Source organism: Melozone crissalis, unplaced genomic scaffold (genome assembly GCF_028551555.1).
Source record: "Melozone crissalis strain CALT ecotype California unplaced genomic scaffold, PUWL_Pcris_2 ptg000010l_1, whole genome shotgun sequence".
Lineage (NCBI taxonomy): Eukaryota > Metazoa > Chordata > Aves > Passeriformes > Passerellidae > Melozone > Melozone crissalis.
This window is the reverse complement of record NW_026535788.1, coordinates 2092100-2113524: the sequence shown is the minus strand read 5'-3', so window position 1 is coordinate 2113524 and position 21425 is coordinate 2092100.

The following is a 21425-nucleotide window of genomic DNA, read 5'->3' as shown; positions in this document are numbered from 1 at the left end:
TGCTTCTTCGCGCAAAGACGATTCTGCCGCTCACTCTGCTCTGCGGTGTGCGCCTTCTGCCGAAAGAGGCCCGGGAGCGGTGCTTAGCTCTGCAGAGCACCGTACCTTCGTCTTTAGCCTCTCTTCTCGTCTACATCTTAGCAAAAAGCTTTTCCACTCTGTCTGGCAAGGAGAAACTGTGCCAGCACAGAAAACATCTCCCATCGTGTTCTAGAGGCTGCACGGAGGTCTGCCGAGTGTTTTGCAAGAAGAGAAAGAAAGTTGTCCAAAACAGCTTGCAATCGAATGTTCATGTGAATAGAAAAGGCAGGAGAGTGGTCAGGTACTGTTTTCTCTCAGTTGGCAAGCTGCGCACACAATCGCAGTGTTGTACAGCTTGTTTCATCACCTTTGCCAAGTTGCCGCTCTCTCCGGCTCCCGGAGACGAAGAAGCTGCTTCTTCGCGCAAAGACGATTCTGCCGCTCACAGTGCTCTGCGGTGTGCGCCTTCTGCCGAAAGAGCCCCGGGAGCTGTGCTTAGATCTGAGAAGCACCATACGTGCTTCTTTAGCCTCTCTTCTCGTCTACATCTTAGCAAAAAGCTTTTCCACTCTGTCTGGCAAGGAGAAACTGTGCCAGCACAAAAAACATCTCCCATCGTGTTCTAGAGGCTGCACGGAGGTCTGCCGAGTGTTTTGCAAGAAGAGAAAGAAAGTTGTCCAAAACAGCTTGCAATCGAATGTTCATGTGAATAGAAAAGGCAGGAGAGTGGTCAGGTACTGTTTTCTCTCAGTTGGCAAGCTGCGCACACAATCGCAGTGTTGTACAGCTTGTTTCATCACCTTTGCGAAGTTGCCGCTCTCTCCGGCTCCCGGAGACGAAGAAGCTGCTTCTTCGCGCAAAGACGATTCTGCCGCTCACAGTGCTCTGCGGTGTGCGCCTTCTGCCGAAAGAGCCCCGGGAGCGGTGCTTAGCTCTGCAGAGCACCGTACCTTCGTCTTTAGCCTCTCTTCTCGTCTACATCTTAGCAAAAAGCTTTTCCACTCTGTCTGGCAAGGAGAAACTGTGCCAGCACAAAAAACATCTCCCATCGTGTTCTAGAGGCTGCACGCAGGTCTGCCGAGTGTTTTGCAAGAAGAGAAAGAAAGTTGTCCAAAACAGCTTGCAATCGAATGTTCATGTGAATAGAAAAGGCAGGAGAGTGGTCAGGTACTGTTTTCTCTCACTTGGCACGCTGCGCACACAATCGCAGTGTTGTACAGCTTGTTTCATCACCTTTGCGAAGTTGCCGCTCTCTCCGGCTCCCGGAGACGAAGAAGCTGCTTCTTCGCGCAAAGACGATTCTGCCGCTCACAGTGCTCTGCGGTGTGCGCCTTCTGCCGAAAGAGCCCCGGGAGCTGTGCTTAGCTCTGAGAAGCACCATACGTGCTTCTTTAGCCTCTCTTCTCGTCTACATCTTAGCAAAAAGCTTTTCCACTCTGTCTGGCAAAGAGAAACTGTGCCAGCACAGAAAACATCTCCCATCGTGTTCTAGAGGCTGCACGGAGGTCTGCCGAGTGTTTTGCAAGAAGAGAAAGAAAGTTGTCCAAAACAGCTTGCAATCGAATGTTCATGTGAATAGAAAAGGCAGGAGAGTGGTCAGGTACTGTTTTCTCTCACTTGGCAAGCTGCGCACACAATCGCAGTGTTGTACAGCTTGTTTCATCACCTTTGCCAAGTTGCCGCTCTCTCCGGCTCCCGGAGACGAAGAAGCTGCTTCTTCGCGCAAAGACGATTCTGCCGCTCACAGTGCTCTGCGGTGTGCGCCTTCTGCCGAAAGAGCCCCGGGAGCGGTGCTTAGCTCTGCAGAGCACCGTACCTTCGTCTTTAGCCTCTCTTCTCGTCTACATCTTAGCAAAAAGCTTTTCCACTCTGTCTGGCAAGGAGAAACTGTGCCAGCACAAAAAACATCTCCCATCGTGTTCTAGAGGCTGCACGGAGGTCTGCCGAGTGTTTTGCAAGAAGAGAAAGAAAGTTGTCCAAAACAGCTTGCAATCGAATGTTCATGTGAATAGAAAAGGCAGGAGAGTGGTCAGGTACTGTTTTCTCTCACTTGGCAAGCTGCGCACACAATCGCAGTGTTGTACAGCTTGTTTCATCACCTTTGCGAAGCTGCCGCTGTCTCCGGCTCCCGGAGACGAAGAAGCTGCTTCTTCGCGCAAAGACGATTCTGCCGCTCACAGTGCTCTGCGGTGTGCGCCTTCTGCCGAAAGACGCCCGGGAGCTGTGCTTAGCTCTGAGAAGCACCATACGTGCTTCTTTAGCCTCTCTTCTCGTCTACATCTTAGCAAAAAGCTTTTCCACTCTGTCTGGCAAGGAGAAACTGTGCCAGCACAGAAAACATCTCCCATCGTGTTCTAGAGGCTGCACGGAGGTCTGCCGAGTGTTTTGCAAGAAGAGAAAGAAAGTTGTCCAAAACAGCTTGCAATCGAATGTTCATGTGAATAGAAAAGGCAGGAGAGTGGTCAGGTACTGTTTTCTCTCAGTTGGCAAGCTGCGCACACAATCGCAGTGTTGTACAGCTTGTTTCATCACCTTTGCCAAGTTGCCGCTCTCTCCGGCTCCCGGAGACGAAGAAGCTGCTTCTTCGCGCAAAGACGATTCTGCCGCTCACTCTGCTCTGCGGTGTGCGCCTTCTGCCGAAAGAGGCCCGGGAGCGGTGCTTAGCTCTGCATAGCACCGTACCTTCGTCTTTAGCCTCTCTTCTCGTCTACATCTTAGCAAAAAGCTTTTCCACTCTGTCTGGCAAGGAGAAACTGTGCCAGCACAGAAAACATCTCCCATCGTGTTCTAGAGGCTGCACGGAGGTCTGCCGAGTGTTTTGCAAGAAGAGAAAGAAAGTTGTCCAAAACAGCTTGCAATCGAATGTTCATGTGAATAGAAAAGGCAGGAGAGTGGTCAGGTACTGTTTTCTCTCAGTTGGCACGCTGCGCACACAATCGCAGTGTTGTACAGCTTGTTTCATCACCTTTGCCAAGTTGCCGCTCTCTCCGGCTCCCGGAGACGAAGAAGCTGCTTCTTCGCGCAAAGACGATTCTGCCGCTCACAGTGCTCTGCGGTGTGCACCTTCTGCCCAAAGACGCCCGGGAGCTGTGCTTAGCTCTGAGAAGCACCATACGTGCTTCTTTAGCCTCTCTTCTCGTCTACATCTTAGCAAAAAGCTTTTCCACTCTGTCTGGCAAAGAGAAACTGTGCCAGCACAGAAAACATCTCCCATCGTGTTCTAGAGGATGCACGGAGGTCTGCCGAGTGTTTTGCAAGAAGAGAAAGAAAGTTGTCCAAAACAGCTTGCAATCGAAAGTTCATGTGAATAGAAAAGGCAGGAGAGTGGTCAGGTACTGTTTTCTCTCAGTTGGCAAGCTGCGCACACAATCGCAGTGTTGTACAGCTTGTTTCATCACCTTTGCCAAGTTGCCGCTCTCTCCGGCTCCCGGAGACGAAGAAGCTGCTTCTTCGCGCAAAGACGATTCTGCCGCTCACAGTGCTCTGCGGTGTGCGCCTTCTGCCGAAAGAGATCCGGGAGCGGTGCTTAGCTCTGCAGAGCACCGTACCTTCGTCTTTAGCCTCTCTTCTCGTCTACATCTTAGCAAAAAGCTTTTCCACTCTGTCTGGCAAGGAGAAACTGTGCCAGCACAAAAAACATCTCCCATCGTGTTCTAGAGGCTGCACGGAGGTCTGCCGAGTGTTTTGCAAGAAGAGAAAGAAAGTTGTCCAAAACAGCTTGCAATCGAATGTTCATGTGAATAGAAAAGGCAGGAGAGTGGTCAGGTACTGTTTTCTCTCAGTTGGCAAGCTGCGCACACAATCGCAGTGTTGTACAGCTTGTTTCATCACCTTTGCGAAGTTGCCGCTCTCTCCGGCTCCCGGAGACGAAGAAGCTGCTTTTTCGCGCAAAGACGATTCTGCCGCTCACAGTGCTCTGCGGTGTGCGCCTCCTGCCGAAAGACGCCCGGGACAGGTGCTTAGCTCTGCAGAGCACCGTACCTTCGTCTTTAGCCTCTCTTCTCGTCTACATCTTAGCAAAAAGCTTTTCCACTCTGTCTGGCAAGGAGAAACTGTGCCAGCACAAAAAACATCTCCCATCGTGTTCTAGAGGCTGCACGGAGGTCTGCCGAGTGTTTTGCAAGAAGAGAAAGAAAGTTGTCCAAAACAGCTTGCAATCGAATGTTCATGTGAATAGAAAAGGCAGGAGAGTGGTCAGGTACTGTTTTCTCTCAGTTGGCAAGCTGCGCACACAATCGCAGTGTTGTACAGCTTGTTTCATCGCCTTTGCCAAGTTGCCGCTCTCTCCGGCTTCCGGAGACGAAGAAGTTGCTTTTTCGCGCAAAGACGATTCTGCCGCTCACAGTGCTCTGCAGTGTGTGTCTTCTGCCGAAAGAGGCCCGGGAGCTGTGCTTAGCTCTGCAGAGCACCCTACCTGCTTCTTTAGCCTCTCTTCTCGTCTACATCTTAGCAAAAAGCTTTTCCACTCTGTCTGGCAAGGAGAAACTGTGCCAGCACAGAAAACATCCCCCATCGTGTTCTAGAGGCTGCACGGAGGTCTGCCAAGTGTTTTGCAAGAAGAGAAAGAAAGTTGTCCAAAACAGCTTGCAATCGAATGTTCATGTGAATAGAAAAGGCAGGAGAGTGGTCAGGTACTGTTTTCTCTCCGTTGGCAAGCTGCGCACACAATCGCAGTGTTGTACAGCTTGTTTCATCGCCTTTGCGAAGCTGCCGCTCTCTCCGGCTCCCGGAGACGAAGAAGCTGCTTCTTCGCGCAAAGACGATTCTGCCGCTCACAGTGCTCTGAGGTGTGCGCCTTCTGCCGAAAGAGATCCGGGAGCGGTGCTTAGCTCTGCAGAGCACCGTACCTTCGACTTCAGCCTCTCTTCTCGTCTACATCTTAGCAAAAAGCATTTCCACTCTGTCTGGCAAGGAGAAACAGTGCCAGCACAGAAAACATCTCCCATCGTGTTCTAGAGGCTGCACACAGGTCTGCCGAGTGTTTTGCAAGAAGAGAAAGAAAGTTGTCCAAAACAGCTTGCAATCGAATGTTCATGTGAATAGAAAAGGCAGGAGAGTGGTCAGGTACTGTTTTCTCTCAGTTGGCAAGCTGCGCACACAATCGCAGTGTTGTACAGCTTGTTTCATCACCTTTGCGAAGTTGCCGCTCTCTCCGGCTCCCGGAGACGAAGAAGCTGCTTCTTCGCGCAAAGACGATTCTGCCGCTCACAGTGCTCTGCGGTGTGTGTCTTCTGCCGAACGAGGCCCGGGAGCTGTGCTTAGCTCTGCAGAGCACCCTACCTGCTTCTTTAGCCTCTCTTCTCGTCTACATCTTAGCAAAAAGCTTTTCCACTCTGTCTGGCAAGGAGAAACTGTACCAGCACAAAAAACATCTCCCATCGTGTTCTAGAGGCTGCACAGAGGTCTGCCGAGTGTTTTGCAAGAAGAGAAAGAAAGTTGTCCAAAACAGCTTGCAATCGAATGTTCATGTGAATAGAAAAGGCAGGAGAGTGGTCAGGTACTGTTTTCTCTCAGTTGGCAAGCTGCGCACACAATCGCAGTGTTGTACAGCTTGTTTCATCACCTTTGCGAAGTTGCCGCTCTCTCCGGCTCCCGGAGACGAAGAAGCTGCTTCTTCGCGCAAAGACGATTCTGCCGCTCACAGTGCTCTGCGGTGTGCGCCTTCTGCCGAAAGAGGTCCGGGAGCGGTGCTTAGCTCTGCAGAGCACCGTACCTTCGACTTCAGCATCTCTTCTCGTCTACATCTTAGCAAAAAGCTTTTCCACTCTGTCTGGCAAGGAGAAACTGTGCCAGCACAAAAAACATCTCCCATCGTGTTCTAGAGGCTGCACGGAGGTCTGCCGAGTGTTTTGCAAGAAGAGAAAGAAAGTTGTCCAAAACAGCTTGCAATCGAATGTTCATGTGAATAGAAAAGGCAGGAGAGTGGTCAGGTACTGTTTTCTCTCAGTTGGCAAGCTGCGCACACAATCGCAGTGTTGTACAGCTTGTTTCATCACCTTTGCCAAGTTGCCGCTCTCTCCGGCCTACGGAGACGAAGAAGCTGCTTCTTCGCGCAAAGACGATTCTGCCGCTCACAGTGCTCTGCGGTGTGCGCCTCCTGCCGAAAGACGCCCGGGACAGGTGCTTAGCTCTGCAGAGCACCGTACCTTCGTCTTTAGCCTCTCTTCTCGTCTACATCTTAGCAAAAAGCTTTTCCACTCTGTCTGGCAAGGAGAAACTGTGCCAGCACAGAAAACATCCCCCATCGTGTTCTAGAGGCTGCACGGAGGCCTGTCGAGTGTTTTGCAAGAAGAGAAAGAAAGTTGTCCAAAACAGCTTGCAATCGATTGTTCATGTGAATAGAAAAGGCAGGAGAGTGGTCAGGTACTGTTTTCTCTCAGTTGGCAAGCTGCGCACACAATCGCAGTGTTGTACAGCTTGTTTCATCGCCTTTGCGAAGTTGCCGCTCTCTCCGGCTCCCGGAGACGAAGAAGTTGCTTTTTCGCGCAAAGACGATTCTGCCGCTCACAGTGCTCTGCAGTGTGTGTCTTCTGCCGAAAGAGGCCCGGGAGCTGTGCTTAGCTCTGCAGAGCACCCTACCTGCTTCTTTAGCCTCTCTTCTCGTCTACATCTTAGCAAAAAGCTTTTCCACTCTGTCTGGCAAGGAGAAACTGTGCCAGCACAAAAAACATCTCCCATCGTGTTCTAGAGGCTGCACGGAGGTCTGCCGAGTGTTTTGCAAGAAGAGAAAGAAAGTTGTCCAAAACAGCTTGCAATCGAATGTTCATGTGAATAGAAAAGGCAGGAGAGTGGTCAGGTACGGTTTTCTCTCAGTTGGCAAGCTGCGCACACAATCGCAGTGTTGTACAGCTTGTTTCATCACCTTTGCCAAGTTGCCGCTCTCTCCGGCTCCCGGAGACGAAGAAGCTGCTTCTTCGCGCAAAGACGATTCTGCCGCTCACAGTGCTCTGCGGTGTGCGCCTTCTGCCGAAAGAGATCCGGGAGCGGTGCTTAGCTCTGCAGAGCACCGTACCTTCGTCTTTAGCCTCTCTTCTCGTCTACATCTTAGCAAAAAGCTTTTCCACTCTGTCTGGCAAGGAGAAACTGTGCCAGCACAAAAAACATCTCCCATCGTGTTCTAGAGGCTGCACGGAGGTCTGCCGAGTGTTTTGCAAGAAGAGAAAGAAAGTTGTCCAAAACAGCTTGCAATCGAATGTTCATGTGAATAGAAAAGGCAGGAGAGTGGTCAGGTACTGTTTTCTCTCAGTTGGCAAGCTGCGCACACAATCGCAGTGTTGTACAGCTTGTTTCATCACCTTTGCGAAGTTGCCGCTCTCTCCGGCTCCCGGAGACGAAGAAGCTGCTTTTTCGCGCAAAGACGATTCTGCCGCTCACAGTGCTCTGCGGTGTGCGCCTCCTGCCGAAAGACGCCCGGGACAGGTGCTTAGCTCTGCAGAGCACGGTACCTTCGTCTTTAGCCTCTCTTCTCGTCTACATCTTAGCAAAAAGCTTTTCCACTCTGTCTGGCAAGGAGAAACTGTGCCAGCACAGAAAACATCCCCCATCGTGTTCTAGAGGCTGCACGGAGGTCTGCCGAGTGTTTTGCAAGAAGAGAAAGAAAGTTGTCCAAAACAGCTTGCAATCGATTGTTCATGTGAATAGAAAAGGCAGGAGAGTGGTCAGGTACTGTTTTCTCTCACTTGGCAAGCTGCGCACACAATCGCAGTGTTGTACAGCTTGTTTCATCGCCTTTGCGAAGTTGCCGCTCTCTCCGGCTCCCGGAGACGAAGAAGTTGCTTTTTCGCGCAAAGACGATTCTGCCGCTCACAGTGCTCTGCAGTGTGTGTCTTCTGCCGAAAGAGGCCCGGGAGCTGTGCTTAGCTCTGCAGAGCACCCTACCTGCTTCTTTAGCCTCTCTTCTCGTCTACATCTTAGCAAAAAGCTTTTCCACTCTGTCTGGCAAGGAGAAACTGTGCCAGCACAAAAAAAATCTCCCATCGTGTTCTAGAGGCTGCACGGAGGTCTGCCGAGTGTTTTGCAAGAAGAGAAAGAAAGTTGTCCAAAACAGCTTGCAATCGAATGTTCATGTGAATAGAAAAGGCAGGAGAGTGGTCAGGTACGGTTTTCTCTCAGTTGGCAAGCTGCGCACACAATCGCAGTGTTGTACAGCTTGTTTCATCACCTTTGCGAAGTTGCCGCTCTCTCCGGCTCCCGGAGACGAAGAAGCTGCTTCTTCGCGCAAAGACGATTCTGCCGCTCACAGTGCTCTGCGGTGTGCGCCTTCTGCCGAAAGAGATCCGGGAGCGGTGCTTAGCTCTGCAGAGCACCGTACCTTCGTCTTTAGCCTCTCTTCTCGTCTACATCTTAGCAAAAAGCTTTTCCACTCTGTCTGGCAAGGAGAAACTGTGCCAGCACAAAAAACATCTCCCATCGTGTTCTAGAGGCTGCACGGAGGTCTGCCGAGTGTTTTGCAAGAAGAGAAAGAAAGTTGTCCAAAACAGCTTGCAATCGAATGTTCATGTGAATAGAAAAGGCAGGAGAGTGGTCAGGTACTGTTTTCTCTCAGTTGGCAAGCTGCGCACACAATCGCAGTGTTGTACAGCTTGTTTCATCACCTTTGCCAAGTTGCCGCTCTCTCCGGCTCCCGGAGACGAAGAAGCTGCTTCTTCGCGCAAAGACGATTCTGCCGCTCACAGTGCTCTGCAGTGTGCGCCTTCTGCCGAAAGACGCCCGGGAGCGGTGCTTAGCTCTGCAGAGCACCGTACCTTCGTCTTTAGCCTCTCTTCTCGTCTACATCTTAGCAAAAAGCTTTTCCACTCTGTCTGGCAAGGAGAAACTGTGCCAGCACAAAAAACATCTCCCATCGTGTTCTAGAGGCTGCACGGAGGTCTGCCGAGTGTTTTGCAAGAAGAGAAAGAAAGTTGTCCAAAACAGCTTGCAATCGATTGTTCATGTGAATAGAAAAGGCAGGAGAGTGGTCAGGTACTGTTTTCTCTCAGTTGGCAAGCTGCGCACACAATCGCAGTGTTGTACAGCTTGTTTCATCGCCTTTGCGAAGTTGCCGCTCTCTCCGGCTCCCGGAGACGAAGAAGTTGCTTTTTCGCGCAAAGACGATTCTGCCGCTCACAGTGCTCTGCAGTGTGTGTCTTCTGCCGAAAGAGGCCCGGGAGCTGTGCTTAGCTCTGCAGAGCACCCTACCTGCTTCTTTAGCCTCTCTACTCGTCTACATCTTAGCAAAAAGCTTTTCCACTCTGTCTGGCAAGGAGAAACTGTGCCAGCACAAAAAAAATCTCCCATCGTGTTCTAGAGGCTGCACGGAGGTCTGCCGAGTGTTTTGCAAGAAGAGAAAGAAAGTTGTCCAAAACAGCTTGCAATCGAATGTTCATGTGAATAGAAAAGGCAGGAGAGTGGGCAGGTACGGTTTTCTCTCAGTTGGCAAGCTGCGCACACAATCGCAGTGTTGTACAGCTTGTTTCATCACCTTTGCGAAGTTGCCGCTCTCTCCGGCTCCCGGAGACGAAGAAGCTGCTTCTTCGCGCAAAGACGATTCTGCCGCTCACAGTGCTCTGCGGTGTGCGCCTTCTGCCGAAAGAGATCCGGGAGCGGTGCTTAGCTCTGCAGAGCACCGTACCTTCGTCTTTAGCCTCTCTTCTCGTCTACATCTTAGCAAAAAGCTTTTCCACTCTGTCTGGCAAGGAGAAACTGTGCCAGCACAAAAAACATCTCCCATCGTGTTCTAGAGGCTGCACGGAGGTCTGCCGAGTGTTTTGCAAGAAGAGAAAGAAAGTTGTCCAAAACAGCTTCCAATCGAATGCTCATGTGAATAGAAAAGGCAGGAGAGTGGTCAGGTACTGTTTTCTCTCAGTTGGCAAGCTGCGCACACAATCGCAGTGTTGTACAGCTTGTTTCATCACCTTTGCGAAGTTGCCGCTCTCTCCGGCTCCCGGAGACGAAGAAGCTGCTTTTTCGCGCAAAGACGATTCTGCCGCTCACAGTGCTCTGCGGTGTGTGTCTTCTGCCGAACGAGGCCCGGGAGCTGTGCTTAGCTCTGCAGAGCACCCTACCTGCTTCTTTAGCCTCTCTTCTCGTCTACATCTTAGCAAAAAGCTTTTCCACTCTGTCTGGCAAGGAGAAACTGTACCAGCACAAAAAACATCTCCCATCGTGTTCTAGAGGCTGCACAGAGGTCTGCCGAGTGTTTTGCAAGAAGAGAAAGAAAGTTGTCCAAAACAGCTTGCAATCGAATGTTCATGTGAATAGAAAAGGCAGGAGAGTGGTCAGGTACTGTTTTCTCTCAGTTGGCAAGCTGCGCACACAATCGCAGTGTTGTACAGCTTGTTTCATCACCTTTGCCAAGTTGCCGCTCTCTCCGGCTCCCGGAGACGAAGAAGCTGCTTCTTCGCGCAAAGACGATTCTGCCGCTCACAGTGCTCTGCTGTGTGCGCCTTCTGCCGAAAGAGGCCCGGGAGCGGTGCTTAGCTCTGCAGAGCACCGTACCTTCGTCTTTAGCCTCTCTTCTCGTCTACATCTTAGCAAAAAGCTTTTCCACTCTGTCTGGCAAGGAGAAACTGTGCCAGCACAAAAAACATCTCCCATCGTGTTCTAGAGGCTGCACGGAGGTCTGCCGAGTGTTTTGCAAGAAGAGAAAGAAAGTTGTCCAAAACAGCTTGCAATCGAATGTTCATGTGAATAGAAAAGGCAGGAGAGTGGTCAGGTACTGTTTTCTCTCAGTTGGCAAGCTGCGCACACAATCGCAGTGTTGTACAGCTTGTTTCATCACCTTTGCGAAGTTGCCGCTCTCTCCGGCTCCCGGAGACGAAGAAGCTGCTTCTTCGCGCAAAGACGATTCTGCCGCTCACAGTGCTCTGCGGTGTGCGCCTTCTGCCGAAAGAGCCCCGGGAGCTGTGCTTAGCTCTGAGAAGCACCATACGTGCTTCTTTAGCCTCTCTTCTCGTCTACATCTTAGCAAAAAGCTTTTCCACTCTGTCTGGCAAGGAGAAACTGTGCCAGCACAAAAAACATCTCCCATCGTGTTCTAGAGGCTGCACGGAGGTCTGCCGAGTGTTTTGCAAGAAGAGAAAGAAAGTTGTCCAAAACAGCTTGCAATCGAATGTTCATGTGAATAGAAAAGGCAGGAGAGTGCTCAGGTACTGTTTTCTCTCAGTTGGCAAGCTGCGCACACAATCGCAGTGTTGTACAGCTTGTTTCATCACCTTTGCGAAGTTGCCGCTCTCTCCGGCTCCCGGAGACGAAGAAGCTGCTTCTTCGCGCAAAGACGATTCTGCCGCTCACAGTGCTCTGCGGTGTGCGCCTTCTGCCGAAAGAGCCCCGGGAGCGGTGCTTAGCTCTGCAGAGCACCGTACCTTCGTCTTTAGCCTCTCTTCTCGTCTACATCTTAGCAAAAAGCTTTTCCACTCTGTCTGGCAAGGAGAAACTGTGCCAGCACAAAAAACATCTCCCATCGTGTTCTAGAGGCTGCACGGAGGTCTGCCGAGTGTTTTGCAAGAAGAGAAAGAAAGTTGTCCAAAACAGCTTGCAATCGAATGTTCATGTGAATAGAAAAGGCAGGAGAGTGGTCAGGTACTGTTTTCTCTCACTTGGCAAGCTGCGCACACAATCGCAGTGTTGTACAGCTTGTTTCATCACCTTTGCGAAGCTGCCGCTGTCTCCGGCTCCCGGAGACGAAGAAGCTGCTTCTTCGCGCAAAGACGATTCTGCCGCTCACAGTGCTCTGCGGTGTGCGCCTTCTGCCGAAAGACGCCCGGGAGCTGTGCTTAGCTCTGAGAAGCACCATACGTGCTTCTTTAGCCTCTCTTCTCGTCTACATCTTAGCAAAAAGCTTTTCCACTCTGTCTGGCAAGGAGAAACTGTGCCAGCACAGAAAACATCTCCCATCGTGTTCTAGAGGCTGCACGGAGGTCTGCCGAGTGTTTTGCAAGAAGAGAAAGAAAGTTGTCCAAAACAGCTTGCAATCGAATGTTCATGTGAATAGAAAAGGCAGGAGAGTGGTCAGGTACTGTTTTCTCTCACTTGGCACGCTGCGCACACAATCGCAGTGTTGTACAGCTTGTTTCATCACCTTTGCCAAGTTGCCGCTCTCTCCGGCTCCCGGAGACGAAGAAGCTGCTTCTTCGCGCAAAGACGATTCTGCCGCTCACAGTGCTCTGCGGTGTGCGCCTTCTGCCGAAAGACGCCCGGGAGCGGTGCTTAGCTCTGCAGAGCACCGTACCTTCGTTTTTAGCCTCTCTTCTCGTCTACATCTTAGCAAAAAGCTTTTCCACTCTGTCTGGCAAGGAGAAACTGTGCCAGCACAAAAAACATCTCCCATCGTGTTCTAGAGGCTGCACGGAGGTCTGCCGAGTGTTTTGCAAGAAGAGAAAGAAAGTTGTCCAAAACAGCTTGCAATCGAATGTTCATGTGAATAGAAAATGCAGGAGAGTGGTCAGGTACTGTTTTCTCTCACTTGGCACGCTGCGCACACAATCGCAGTGTTGTACAGCTTGTTTCATCACCTTTGCTAAGCTGCCGCTCTCTCCGGCTCCCGGAGACGAAGAAGCTGCTTCTTCGCGCAAAGACGATTCTGCCGCTCACAGTGCTCTGCGGTGTGCGCCTTCTGCCGAAAGAGCCCCGGGAGCGGTGCTTAGCTCTGCAGAGCACCGTACCTTCGTCTTTAGCCTCTCTTCTCGTCTACATCTTAGCAAAAAGCTTTTCCACTCTGTCTGGCAAGGAGAAACTGTGCCAGCACAAAAAACATCTCCCAACGTGTTCTAGAGGCTGCACGGAGGTCTGCCGAGTGTTTTGCAAGAAGAGAAAGAAAGTTGTCCAAAACAGCTTCCAATCGAATGTTCATGTGAATAGAAAAGGCAGGAGAGTGGTCAGGTACTGTTTTCTCTCAGTTGGCAAGCTGCGCACACAATCGAAGTGTTGTACAGCTTGTTTCATCACCTTTGCCAAGTTGCCGCTCTCTCCGGCTCCCGGAGACGAAGAAGCTGCTTCTTCGCGCAAAGACGATTCTGCCGCTCACAGTGCTCTGCGGTGTGCGCCTTCTGCCGAAAGAGCCCCGGGAGCGGTGCTTAGCTCTGCAGAGCACCGTACCTTCGTCTTTAGCCTCTCTTCTCGTCTACATCTTAGCAAAAAGCTTTTCCACTCTGTCTGGCAAGGAGAAACTGTGCCAGCACAGAAAACATCTCCCATCGTCTTCTAGAGGCTGCACGGAGGTCTGCCGAGAGTTTTGCAAGAAGAGAAAGAAAGTTGTCCAAAACAGCTTGCAATCGAATGTTCATGTGAATAGAAAAGGCAGGAGAGTGGTCAGGTACTGTTTTCTCTCACTTGGCACGCTGCGCACACAATCGCAGTGTTGTACAGCTTGTTTCATCACCTTTGCGAAGCTGCCGCTCTCTCCGGCTCCCGGAGACGAAGAAGCTGCTTCTTCGCGCAAAGACGATTCTGCCGCTCACAGTGCTCTGCTGTGTGCGCCTTCTGCCGAAAGACGCCCGGGAGCGGTGCTTAGCTCTGCAGAGCACCGTACCTTCGTCTTTAGCCTCTCTTCTCGTCTACATCTTAGCAAAAAGCTTTTCCACTCTGTCTGGCAAAGAGAAACTGTGCCAGCACAGAAAACATCTCCCATCGTGTTCTAGAGGCTGCACGGAGGTCTGCCGAGTGTTTTGCAAGAAGAGAAAGAAAGTTGTCCAAAACAGCTTGCAATCGAATGTTCATGTGAATAGAAAAGGCAGGAGAGTGGTCAGGTACTGTTTTCTCTCACTTGGCAAGCTGCGCACACAATCGCAGTGTTGTACAGCTTGTTTCATCACCTTTGCCAAGTTGCCGCTCTCTCCGGCTCCCGGAGACGAAGAAGCTGCTTCTTCGCGCAAAGACGATTCTGCCGCTCACAGTGCTCTGCGGTGTGCGCCTTCTGCCGAAAGACGCCCGGAGCGGTGCTTAGCTCTGCAGAGCACCGTACCTTCGTCTTTAGCCTCTCTTCTCGTCTACATCTTAGCAAAAAGCTTTTCCACTCTGTCTGGCAAGGAGAAACTGTGCCAGCACAAAAAACATCTCCCATCGTGTTCTAGAGGCTGCACGGAGGTCTGCCGAGTGTTTTGCAAGAAGAGAAAGAAAGTTGTCCAAAACAGCTTGCAATCGAATGTTCATGTGAATAGAAAAGGCAGGAGAGTGGTCAGGTACTGTTTTCTCTCACTTGGCAAGCTGCGCACACAATCGCAGTGTTGTACAGCTTGTTTCATCACCTTTGCGAAGCTGCCGCTCTCTCCGGCTCCCGGAGACGAAGAAGCTGCTTCTTCGCGCAAAGACGATTCTGCCGCTCACAGTGCTCTGCGGTGTGCGCCTTCTGCCGAAAGAGGCCCGGGAGCTGTGCTTAGCTCTGAGAAGCACCGTACCTTCGTCTTTAGCCTCTCTTCTCGTCTACATCTTAGCAAAAAGCTTTTCCACTCTGTCTGGCAAGGAGAAACTGTGCCAGCACAGAAAACATCTCCCATCGTGTTCTAGAGGCTGCACGCAGGTCTGCCGAGTGTTTTGCAAGAAGAGAAAGAAAGTTGTCCAAAACAGCTTGCAATCGAATGTTCATGTGAATAGAAAAGGCAGGAGAGTGGTCAGGTACTGTTTTCTCTCAGTTGGCACGCTGCGCACACAATCGCAGTGTTGTACAGCTTGTTTCATCACCTTTGCCAAGTTGCCGCTCTCTCCGGCTCCCGGAGACGAAGAAGCTGCTTCTTCGCGCAAAGACGATTCTGCCGCTCACAGTGCTCTGCGGTGTGCGCCTTCTGCCCAAAGACGCCCGGGAGCTGTGCTTAGCTCTGAGAAGCACCATACGTGCTTCTTTAGCCTCTCTTCTCGTCTACATCTTAGCAAAAAGCTTTTCCACTCTGTCTGGCAAAGAGAAGCTGTGCCAGCACAGAAAACATCTCCCATCGTGTTCTAGAGGATGCACGGAGGTCTGCCGAGTGTTTTGCAAGAAGAGAAAGAAAGTTGTCCAAAACAGCTTGCAATCGAATGTTCATGTGAATAGAAAAGGCAGGAGAGTGGTCAGGTACTGTTTTCTCTCACTTGGCAAGCTGCGCACACAATCGCAGTGTTGTACAGCTTGTTTCATCACCTTTGCCAAGTTGCCGCTCTCTCCGGCTCCCAGAGATGAAGAAGCTGCTTCTTCGCGCAAAGACGATTCTGCCGCTCACAGTGCTCTGCGGTGTGCGCCTTCTGCCGAAAGAGGCCCGGGAGCGGTGCTTAGCTCTGCAGAGCACCGTACCTTCGTCTTTAGCCTCTCTTCTCGTCTACATCTTAGCAAAAAGCTTTTCCACTCTGTCTGGCAAGGAGAAACTGTGCCAGCACAGAAAACATCTCCCATCGTGTTCTAGAGGCTGCACGGAGGTTCTGCCGAGTGTTTTGCAAGAAGAGAAAGAAAGTTGTCCAAAACAGCTTGCAATCGAATGTTCATGTGAATAGAAAAGGCAGGAGAGTGGTCAGGTACTGTTTTCTCTCAGTTGGCAAGCTGCGCACACAATCGCAGTGTTGTACAGCTTGTTTCATCACCTTTGCCAAGTTGCCGCTCTCTCCGGCCTACGGAGACGAAGAAGCTGCTTCTTCGCGCAAAGACGATTCTGCCGCTCACAGTGCTCTGCGGTGTGCGCCTCCTGCCGAAAGACGCCCGGGAGCGGTGCTTAGCTCTGCATAGCACCGTACCTTCTTCTTTAGCCTCTCTTCTCGTCTACATCTTAGCAAAAAGCTTTTCCACTCTGTCTGGCAAGGAGAAACTGTGCCAGCACAAAAAACATCTCCCATCGTGTTCTAGAGGCTGCACGGAGGTCTGCCGAGTGTTTTGCAAGAAGAGAAAGAAAGTTGTCCAAAACAGCTTGCAATCGAATGTTCATGTGAATAGAAAAGGCAGGAGAGTGGTCAGGTACTGTTTTCTCTCAGTTGGCAAGCTGCGCACACAATCGCAGTGTTGTACAGCTTGTTTCATCACCTTTGCGAAGTTGCCGCTCTCTCCGGCTCCCGGAGACGAAGAAGCTGCTTCTTCGCGCAAAGACGATTCTGCCGCTCACAGTGCTCTGCGGTGTGCGCCTTGTGCCGAAAAGGGTCCGGGAGCGGTGCTTAGATCTGCAGAGCACCGTACCTTCGTCTTTAGCCTCTCTTCTCGTCTACATCTTAGCAAAAAGCTTTTCCACTCTGTCTGGCAAGGAGAAACTGTGCCAGCACAAAAAACATCTCCCATCGTGTTCTAGAGGCTGCACGGAGGTCTGCCGAGTGTTTTGCAAGAAGAGAAAGGAAGTTGTCCAAAACAGCTTCCAATCGAATGCTCATGTGAATAGAAAAGGCAGGAGAGTGGTCAGGTACTGTTTTCTCTCCGTTGGCAAGCTGCGTACACAATCGCAGTGTTGTACAGCTTGTTTCATCACCTTTGCGAAGCTGCCGCTCTCTCCGGCCTACGGAGACGAAGAAGCTGCTTCTTCGCGCAAAGACGATTCTGCCGCTCACAGTGCTCTGCGGTGTGCGCCTCCTGCCGAAAGACGCCCTGGAGCTGTGCTTAGCTCTGCAGAGCACCCTACCTGCTTCTTTAGCCTCTCTTCTCGTCTACATCTTAGCAAAAAGCTTTTCCACTCTGTCTGGCAAGGAGAAACTGTACCAGCACAAAAAACATCTCCCATCGTGTTCTAGAGGCTGCACAGAGGTCTGCCGAGTGTTTTGCAAGAAGAGAAAGAAAGTTGTCCAAAACAGCTTGCAATCGAATGTTCATGTGAATAGAAAAGGCAGGAGAGTGGTCAGGTACTGTTTTCTCTCAGTTGGCAAGCGTCGCACACAATCGCAGTGTTGTACAGCTTGTTTCATCACCTTTGCGAAGTTGCCGCTCTCTCCGGCTCCCGGAGACGAAGAAGCTGCTTCTTCGCGCAAAGACGATTCTGCCGCTCACAGTGCTCTGCGGTGTGTGCCTTCTGCCGAAAGAGGCCCGGGAGCGGTGCTTAGCTCTGCAGAGCACCGTACCTTCGTCTTTAGCCTCTCTTCTCGTCTACATCTGAGCAAAAAGCTTTTCCACTCTGTCTGGCAGGGAGAAACTGTGCCAGCACAAAAAACATCTCCCATCGTGTTCTAGAGGCTGCACGGAGGTCTGCCGAGTGTTTTGCAAGAAGAGAAAGAAAGTTGTCCAAAACAGCTTGCAATCGAATGTTCATGTGAATAGAAAAGGCAGGAGAGTGGTCAGGTACTGTTTTCTCTCAGTTGGCAAGCTGCGCACACAATCGCAGTGTTGTACAGCTTGTTTCATCACCTTTGCCAAGTTGCCGCTCTCTCCGGCCTACGGAGACGAAGAAGCTGCTTCTTCGCGCAAAGACGATTCTGCCGCTCACAGTGCTCTGCGGTGTGCGCCTCCTGCCGAAAGACGCCCGGGAGCGGTGCTTAGCTCTGCATAGCACCGTACCTTCTTCTTTAGCCTCTCTTCTCGTCTACATCTTAGCAAAAAGCTTTTCCACTCTGTCTGGCAAGGAGAAACTGTGCCAGCACAAAAAACATCTCCCATCGTGTTCTAGAGGCTGCACGGAGGTCTGCCGAGTGTTTTGCAAGAAGAGAAAGAAAGTTGTCCAAAACAGCTTGCAATCGAATGTTCATGTGAATAGAAAAGGCAGGAGAGTGGTCAGGTACTGTTTTCTCTCACTTGGCAAGCTGCGCACACAATCGCAGTGTTGTACAGCTTGTTTCATCACCTTTGCCAAGTTGCCGCTCTCTCCGGCTCCCGGAGACGAAGAAGCTGCTTCTTCGCGCAAAGACGATTCTGCCGCTCACAGTGCTCTGCGGTGTGCGCCTTGTGCCGAAAGAGGTCCGGGAGCGGTGCTTAGATCTGCAGAGCACCGTACCTTCGTCTTTAGCCTCTCTTCTCGTCTACATCTTAGCAAACAGCTTTTCCACTCTGTCTGGCAAGGAGAAACTGTGCCAGCACAAAAAACATCTCCCATCGTGTTCTAGAGGCTGCACGGAGGTCTGCCGAGTGTTTTGCAAGAAGAGAAAGGAAGTTGTCCAAAACAGCTTCCAATCGAATGCTCATGTGAATAGAAAAGGCAGGAGAGTGGTCAGGTACTGTTTTTACTCAGTTGGTAAGCTGCGCACACAATCGCAGTGTTGTACAGCTTGTTTCATCACCTTTGCGAAGCTGCCGCTCTCTCCGGCTCCCGGAGACGAAGAAGCTGCTTTTTCGCGCAAAGACGATTCTGCCGCTCACAGTGCTCTGCGGTGTGCGCCGTCTGCCGAATGACGCCCTGGAGCTGTGCTTAGCTCTGCAGAGCACCCTACCTGCTTCTTTAGCCTCTCTTCTCGTCTACATCTTAGCAAAAAGCTTTTCCACTCTGTCTGGCAAGGAGAAACTGTACCAGCACAAAAAACATCTCCCATCGTGTTCTAGAGGCTGCACAGAGGTCTGCCGAGTGTTTTGCAAGAAGAGAAAGAAAGTTGTCCAAAACAGCTTGCAATCGAATGTTCATGTGAATAGAAAAGGCAGGAGAGTGGTCAGGTACTGTTTTCTCTCAGTTGGCAAGCTGCGCACACAATCGCAGTGTTGTACAGCTTGTTTCATCACCTTTGCGAAGTTGCCGCTCTCTCCGGCTCCCGGAGACGAAGAAGCTGCTTCTTCGCGCAAAGACGATTCTGCCGCTCACAGTGCTCTGCGGTGTGTGCCTTCTGCCGAAAGACGCCCGGGAGCGGTGCTTAGCTCTGCAGAGCACCGTACCTTCGTCTTTAGCCTCTCTTCTCGTCTACATCTGAGCAAAAAGCTTTTCCACTCTGTCTGGCAGGGAGAAACTGTGCCAGCACAAAAAACATCTCCCATCGTGTTCTAGAGGCTGCACGGAGGTCTGCCGAGTGTTTTGCAAGAAGAGAAAGAAAGTTGTCCAAAACAGCTTGCAATCGAATGTTCATGTGAATAGAAAAGGCAGGAGAGTGGTCAGGTACTGTTTTCTCTCAGTTGGCAAGCTGCGCACACAATCGCAGTGTTGTACAGCTTGTTTCATCACCTTTGCCAAGTTGCCGCTCTCTCCGGCCTACGGAGACGAAGAAGCTGCTTCTTCGCGCAAAGACGATTCTGCCGCTCACAGTGCTCTGCGGTGTGCGCCTCCTGCCGAAAGACGCCCGGGAGCGGTGCTTAGCTCTGCATAGCACCGTACCTTCTTCTTTAGCCTCTCTTCTCGTCTACATCTTAGCAAAAAGCTTTTCCACTCTGTCTGGCAAGGAGAAACTGTGCCAGCACAAAAAACATCTCCCATCGTGTTCTAGAGGCTGCACGGAGGTCTGCCGAGTGTTTTGCAAGAAGAGAAAGAAAGTTGTCCAAAACAGCTTGCAATCGAATGTTCATGTGAATAGAAAAGGCAGGAGAGTGGTCAGGTACTGTTTTCTCTCAGTTGGCAAGCTGCGCACACAATCGCAGTGTTGTACAGCTTGTTTCATCACCTTTGCGAAGTTGCCGCTCTCTCCGGCTCCCGGAGACGAAGAAGCTGCTTCTTCGCGCAAAGACGATTCTGCCGCTCACAGTGCTCTGCGGTGTGCGCCTTGTGCCGAAAAGGGTCCGGGAGCGGTGCTTAGATCTGCAGAGCACCGTACCTTCGTCTTTAGCCTCTCTTCTCGTCTACATCTTAGCAAAAAGCTTTTCCACTCTGTCTGGCAAGGAGAAACTGTGCCAGCACAAAAAACATCTCCCATCGTGTTCTAGAGGCTGCACGGAGGTCTGCCGAGTGTTTTGCAAGAAGAGAAAGGAAGTTGTCCAAAACAGCTTCCAATCGAATGCTCATGTGAATAGAAAAGGCAGGAGAGTGGTCAGGTACTGTTTTCTCTCCGTTGGCAAGCTGCGTACACAATCGCAGTGTTGTACAGCTTGTTTCATCACCTTTGCGAAGCTGCCGCTCTCTCCGGCCTACGGAGACGAAGAAGCTGCTTCTTCGCGCAAAGACGATTCTGCCGCTCACAGTGCTCTGCGGTGTGCGCCTCCTGCCGAAAGACGCCCTGGAGCTGTGCTTAGCTCTGCAGAGCACCCTACCTGCTTCTTTAGCCTCTCTTCTCGTCTACATCTTAGCAAAAAGCTTTTCCACTCTGTCTGGCAAGGAGAAACTGTACCAGCACAAAAAACATCTCCCATCGTGTTCTAGAGGCTGCACAGAGGTCTGCCGAGTGTTTTGCAAGAAGAGAAAGAAAGTTGTCCAAAACAGCTTGCAATCGAATGTTCATGTGAATAGAAAAGGCAGGAGAGTGGTCAGGTACTGTTTTCTCTCAGTTGGCAAGCGTCGCACACAATCGCAGTGTTGTACAGCTTGTTTCATCACCTTTGCGAAGTTGCCGCTCTCTCCGGCTCCCGGAGACGAAGAAGCTGCTTCTTCGCGCAAAGACGATTCTGCCGCTCACAGTGCTCTGCGGTGTGTGCCTTCTGCCGAAAGAGGCCCGGGAGCGGTGCTTAGCTCTGCAGAGCACCGTACCTGCTTCTTTAGCCTCTCTTCTCGTCTACATCTGAGCAAAAAGCTTTTCCACTCTGTCTGGCAGGGAGAAACTGTGCCAGCACAAAAAACATCTCCCATCGTGTTCTAGAGGCTGCACGGAGGTCTGCCGAGTGTTTTGCAAGAAGAGAAAGAAAGTTGTCCAAAACAGCTTGCAATCGAATGTTCATGTGAATAGAAAAGGCAGGAGAGTGGTCAGGTACTGTTTTCTCTCAGTTGGCAAGCTGCGCACACAATCGCAGTGTTGTACAGCTTGTTTCATCACCTTTGCCAAGTTGCCGCTCTCTCCGGCCTACGGAGACGAAGAAGCTGCTTCTTCGCGCAAAGACGATTCTGCCGCTCACAGTGCTCTGCGGTGTGCGCCTCCTGCCGAAAGACGCCCGGGAGCGGTGCTTAGCTCTGCATAGCACCGTACCTTCTTCTTTAGCCTCTCTTCTCGTCTACATCTTAGCAAAAAGCTTTTCCACTCTGTCTGGCAAGGAGAAACTGTGCCAGCACAAAAAACATCTCCCATCGTGTTCTAGAGGCTGCACGGAGGTCTGCCGAGTGTTTTGCAAGAAGAGAAAGAAAGTTGTCCAAAACAGCTTGCAATCGAATGTTCATGTGAATAGAAAAGGCAGGAGAGTGGTCAGGTACTGTTTTCTCTCAGTTGGCAAGCTGCGCACACAATCGCAGTGTTGTACAGCTTGTTTCATCACCTTTGCCAAGTTGCCGCTCTCTCCGGCTCCCGGAGACGAAGAAGCTGCTTCTTCGCGCAAAGACGATTCTGCCGCTCACAGTGCTCTGCGGTGTGCGCCTTGTGCCGAAAGAGGTCCGGGAGCTGTGCTTAGCTCTGCAGAGCACCCTACCTGCTTCTTTAGCCTCTCTTCTCGTCTACATCTTAGCAAAAAGCTTTTCCACTCTGTCTGGCAAGGAGAAACTGTACCAGCACAAAAAACATCTCCCATCGTG